Below are 6000 nucleotides of genomic sequence, written 5' to 3' on the forward strand. Positions count from 1 at the left end.
TTATCATGCCAAAATCCATTCAAGATCATTTCTGTCCAAAATAACACTTCTAACACCTCACATATATCACACATGAACTATCCAAACACTCACATATGATCTGTAACCTCATAATCTTCAGATTCGATTCACACTCCAAGGTTATGCAGTTCGGGTACCACAGCTTAGCACAGATGAATTCATATGGTTCCAAGCATCCAGACACCTTCCATAATCATCATTGAAGCTATTCGGATTGATACAAAGCATCTGTAACATCTCCAGATCAAAATCCAATTCTCAGTTTGGCCGTTTTTGAGGTAAGTGCACTTGAACTTCAAACTCATACTTGCACGCATCATAAATGAAATATGAGCATACCATCTTGTTTCTGCACCTATGAGGATCATTAACCCTCAATCAATTGCATCATAACATGATCATACACGATTTCACATTGAATTTCAGTTCTAGGGTTCTTCGTGTTCATCAGAAAATTAATGATCTTAGAGTGAAAATAAATAAAATTAAATGATACCATCATGTTCCTCGTCCAAAATCGAGCAAGATAGGCTATTCACTTGATCAAAATGATTCAGTTTTCAGATTTTTCAAATTCAAGTTAGGGTTGTGTTCTTGGCGCCAGATTTTGAAACTGAAATTAGGAATTGATTCAAAAATATAATTCATTCATTGCAAATGTTAAACAGACCACGCGCGTGGTCCAGTTGGTAGTGTTTTTGAGTGGTAACCCTCAGGTCACGAGTTCAACACCTCTAGGGGCCAAAACATATTTTTTATCACTATTTTTCTTCCATTTTTTACACAACTTCATCAATTAATTTAACCAATCAAAATTCATTATTTTCACTTCATTTTTTACACACTTCTTATTTAATATACCTATTTTGACAATATTAAAAAAAAATCACAAAAAAGGATTTATTTAATATGCTTTTAATTAGGTTTAAAATGATGCATTTTTAAGTGTTTTTTAAATACTTTAAATATTGTTTTTCATCTAATTTTCAAAACTAATCACTTGTAAATATTTTTGTGATCAAACCCTAATCACTTAGGTCTTAATTGAGTATTAAAACTTGTTTTAACTTAATTAAGTTTGTTTTCTTTCAAATTCAAATCGTTTTAAAACAAGCGATCGCGATTCTCTTTCAAAACGATAAACCACTTCTTTTCGATTAAATCTTTTTTAATTGATCAATTGATTTTCAAAACGAAGTGGGGCCTCTCGAATATTAGAGAGTGTAAGTCCCATTTCTTTTCTTTTTGTACAGTTTTCAAAACAATAAAACTTCTTAACAAAATCTTTTCAAAACAATTTTCAAATCATTTTCAAAACAACGAAACTCCAAAGAAACAAAACTTTTCAAATATACCATGGGCCTCCATGTAGGTATAAGCCCCAAGCCCTTTTGTACATACCCACTCAAGTACATGAAATTAGGTATTTCATTGTACGCCTTTTGTACATATCTCAATCTGTTTTTTTAACTTTGAATAACAAACCCAAAATGAAGGTTTCTTTAAATCTTCCCAAAAATACCATGGGCCTCCATGTAGGTATAAGTCCCAAGCCCTTTTGTAAATACCTGTTTACATAGCTTTGAATAAACTCAAGTGGACTTCTCCCCGAGTGTAAGTCCCGAGCCCTGTGTATACAAATGGATCATGCTTACAGGTATATTTCCTTCATAAACTCCATTATATACACACACCTTGTCATATATATGTAATTGTTCATACTTGTTCATGTTTGTTCATACTTGTTCATGATTGTTCATATGTGTGATATGTATGCTTGTTCAACTTAGTATAACACTAGGTTCCCCATAGCCTCCTATTGGGCTTCGTGCAAAGAATCTCCCCTAGTTTAGGTTAGGACATAGAGTATGGTTTCCCGGTGAAATCGCTCTAAGAGCTCAAACCAACTATACCATGCCTCCCCTTGGGCTTTGTACAAACGAGTGACCCGCCCATAGCCTCCTCTTGGGCTTACAATGCAAGGACCCTGGATTGTCCCTCCCATAGCCTCCTCTTGGGCTTACAATGCAAGGACCCTCGGATAGCCTCCTCTTGGGCTTCGTACAAGGACCCACGGGCTTCTTATAAGCATCCCCAATATCCAAAACAAATACCCTAGGAGATTAGACATTTTTCATCTCTATGCTAGGAGTATCTCTTCTATATCATCACAAACAATCAATCAATCAAAATCAAACTTTTTTTGCCACAAGGCTGGCTAATCAATCAAACTGTTTTACCACCGTACTGGATGATTAATCAAAGTTTTTGTCACAAGGCTGACTTCATTGAAACTTTTGCCACAAGGCTGGCTGATTAATCAAAGTTTTTGTCACAAGGCTGACTTCATTGAAACTTTTGCCACAAGGCTGGTTAAACACAAAAACATCTTTATCATTCTAAGCACCCTAAGTGGCATAGCCCCGGGCTTATAATGAAAAGATTTTCAAACAAAAATCAAACAGGTGTATGTGATGATATAGATTAGATACATCTAGCATTTAGACGACATTTGTCTATTTTCCTTTGCTTCCACTAGCATAAGTGGGAACTACGATTGCTCTGACTTTCTCAACATCCCTTTGAGAATACGTAGGCACAAGGTCGATCCTTGGCGAGCAAAACAAAACAAAAAAAACCATTCAAACCTTAGCACCCGTAGACCCCGAGCTACAGATGCTCTGATTCCCTCTAGGGGATATGTATGCAGAGGATCGCGATGATCTTTGCGAGCATAATCAAACAAACACCTTAGGTCCCACCTATTTCACAAGAACCTCCACCACAACAAGAATGGAATAAACAAAACAAAGAAACCTATAGAGTACTATAGATACGTTGGGTGCTAATACCTTCCCTTCGTATAACCAACCCTCTTACCCGGAATCTCTCCCCCACTTTTTAGGTTATTGCAGCTTTTTTCCATTTCCTACTTTGGAAACAATAAAAAGTTTGGTCGGTACGAAAGAAAAATCATTTTTTTGAGCACTCGAGCCCAAAGAAGGCATCAGGTGTCTCATCCACAAAAAAAGAGGAACAAAACGATTTTTCGCCCGCGACAGAAAAATGGCGACTTCACTGGGGACTAAACTTTTTGTTGTTTCCAAAGAAAGGGTTATTTCTATTTGTTTTTATTTTATTTACATGTGTGGTTCTTTGGTTCTGTTACTGGTGTGATTCTGTTACAAGTGATACATTATGGACAAATCCTAACCCGGATTAAGAACACATAAGAATTAGGTGGAGGGTATAGTCATGTATGGCATACAAGGAGTTAGTCCTTAAAAAGTCAGCATGAGAATCCTTCCGCTCAGTGGAGGTTCCTTGTTTGTAGTATATGTTTAGCAAGTTCAGTTGCGAAGACATTATTGCTTTCATTGAACTGTAGAAGCTGAGTTGGCTGTAGAACCCCAACCCATCCTGGCCTTATTAGGACGTGGTGCAGAAACGATCCAGGTGAAGACTTGGATAGTTGTCATGCGGAGAACCACACTCAGACGAGTTTTTCTTGAGAATATTTCTAGCTCACAAGTTCAGTTGTGCAAGCCGGTAATATCCGAAAGAAAAATGTAGACTCTGATGTATCAGTAGAACATGTTTTGCAGGTGATAAACCCTAGTACTATCCCATGTTTGGTTCTCTGACCTCATGCTCGTGACGCTGGACCTTTGAACCTATGTGTACTATGTTTGAATTACCATGTTTGTAGTACCATGTTTGCGTTACCATGTTTACATCACCGTGTTTGCCTTCCCATGTTTGAATATGTGGCATTCATGCATCCATGCATTCATACATTCATTAAAAAATCCATCTTTTTCCATAAAAACATGATTTTTCCAAAAAAATTTAGAAATTTTCCTTGCAAACATTATAGGATTAAGTTATGGAGTGGGTAAAAAGGCATACCAAGAAGTACGATTTCAAAATGCCTAATGTGGAAAGGCTGAAAGAGTTAGCATCTTCTGTACAAGATCCTTCTGATTTTAGGAAAAGCCATGGAAAGCTTTTGCCTATCTTGAACACTCATGTTGATGAAGGACTTCTCAAAACTCTGGTTCAGTTTTATGATCCCGTCTACCGGTGTTTTACCTTTCCAGACTATCAGTTGGTACCAACCTTGGAAGAATATGCCGATCTTTTGGGTATTCCTGTATCTGACGAAATACCTTTCAATGGTTTGGAAGCCATTCCTAAGTCACCAGTCATTGCAGCAAGTATCCACTTGAAGAAATCTGAAATAGAAAGTAATTGGACTACCAAAGGAAACTTTCCGGGTTTAACTTCGCAGTTTCTAATAAAGAAAGCCTTTGATTTCATTGACACTGGTAGCATGATAGCTTTTGAAGCTGTACTAGCCTTGCTCATCTATGGGTTGGTTCTGTTTCCCAACGTCAACAACTTTGTTGATATCAACGCCATAAAGATCTTTCTGAATGGAAATCCTGTTCCGACTTTGCTTGGTGACATGTATTTCTCTGTTCATCATAGGAATCGCCAAGGCGGTGGAATTATTGTATGTTGTGCACCTCTTTTGTACAAATGGATTGTTTCACACTTACCTAAGTCTCCTATTTTCACGGAAAACCGAGAAGGCTTGCGTTGGCCTCGAAGACTCATGTCTCTTACTAATAATGATATTCATTGGTATACCTTGGCTCGCTGTGGTACAGAAACCATTGATAGTTGTGGAGAGTTCGCCAACGTACCTCTCATTGGCACACAAGGAGGAATTAACTATAATCCGGTCCTAGCCCGACGACAACTCGGGTATGCAAATTCAGTTAAACCAATTGGTCTCGCAATGGAATGCTACTTTTACCGAGAAGGGGAGGATCCTCAAAGGTTGAAAACAAGAATGGTGAGAGCTTGGTGCGACGTCCGAAGAAAAGAAAAAGGTGGGATAAGGAACTGCATTGCTACGAACGCCTACACCAGCTGGGTAAAGAAAAGAGCAAAGGAGTTTCAAATGCCTTATGATTATGAAAAACCCATGTTCCCTTTGGTGTCTCAACTACCCAATGTTCCCATTAACAATGTGGAAGAATACCAAGAGATTTTAGCCAAGATGAGGTTAGAAAAAGACGCTTGGGAAGAAAAGTTTCGTAAAACTGATGAGGAAAATAGAAAGTTGAAGAAAAGAGTGAAAGATCACGAAGAAACTCTCTATTATCAAGATGGATGGCTCATGAGCAAAGATGAGAAGATCCGTCAGAAAGATGCCGCAATCAGAAGATACATCAAAGAAAGCAAGAAGAATCTTGAAGCCTCGACAAGCAACGCTCCGACTCCTGATGATTGGAAGAATGTTGTCGACGAACTGAGGGCTGAAAAGGCCAAATTGAAAGCTTACTATGGGAAAGAAATCATGAAGCTCAAGCTGTACAACGCATTTGGTTCTTCGTCTGATGAAGATGTTTAGGATTTGTTTAGCTTTTTTATTTATCATTTGCTTTTGTAAGGAGCTACGCTCTAATGTTGTAACATTTCCCATTATTGCAATAAAAAAATGAATGAATAAAAGATTTGTTTGTGTTCAAATGTTTGCAAGGAAATAATCTTTAAAATAATTGGAAAAATCATAAATTGCTTTTTGCATACATTATTCTGCATATCGAGTCTGTTGTATAGAGTCTCATCTTTTGGATCTTTCTCCATTAGATCGTCAAGCTGTCGCGTCTCAAAGTTTCTCGACCGCGCTCGCAATCAGATCACAGATACAATACTCGTTCAAATAGAAGAAGAGTAATGGAACACTCTGAACAAGAGAATATCGAGCTTCGTGGTACAGTGACCACCCTTCAGGAAAAGTTGGAAAGTCTCACTACTTTGGTTGACTCTTTAATGGCCGCACAGAATCAGCCGCCGCCACCGAACAGCCAAACAACGGTAACATCTGAAGTCACTACTCCAGTTTCTACAGTTGCATTCGGTATTCCATCTTTCTCTATGCCAGAAGGTTGGGGCCCGCCTTTCAGT

The sequence above is a fragment of the Vicia villosa genome, linkage group LG3, assembly GCF_029867415.1.
Source record: "Vicia villosa cultivar HV-30 ecotype Madison, WI linkage group LG3, Vvil1.0, whole genome shotgun sequence".
Taxonomy (NCBI): Eukaryota; Viridiplantae; Streptophyta; class Magnoliopsida; order Fabales; family Fabaceae; genus Vicia; species Vicia villosa.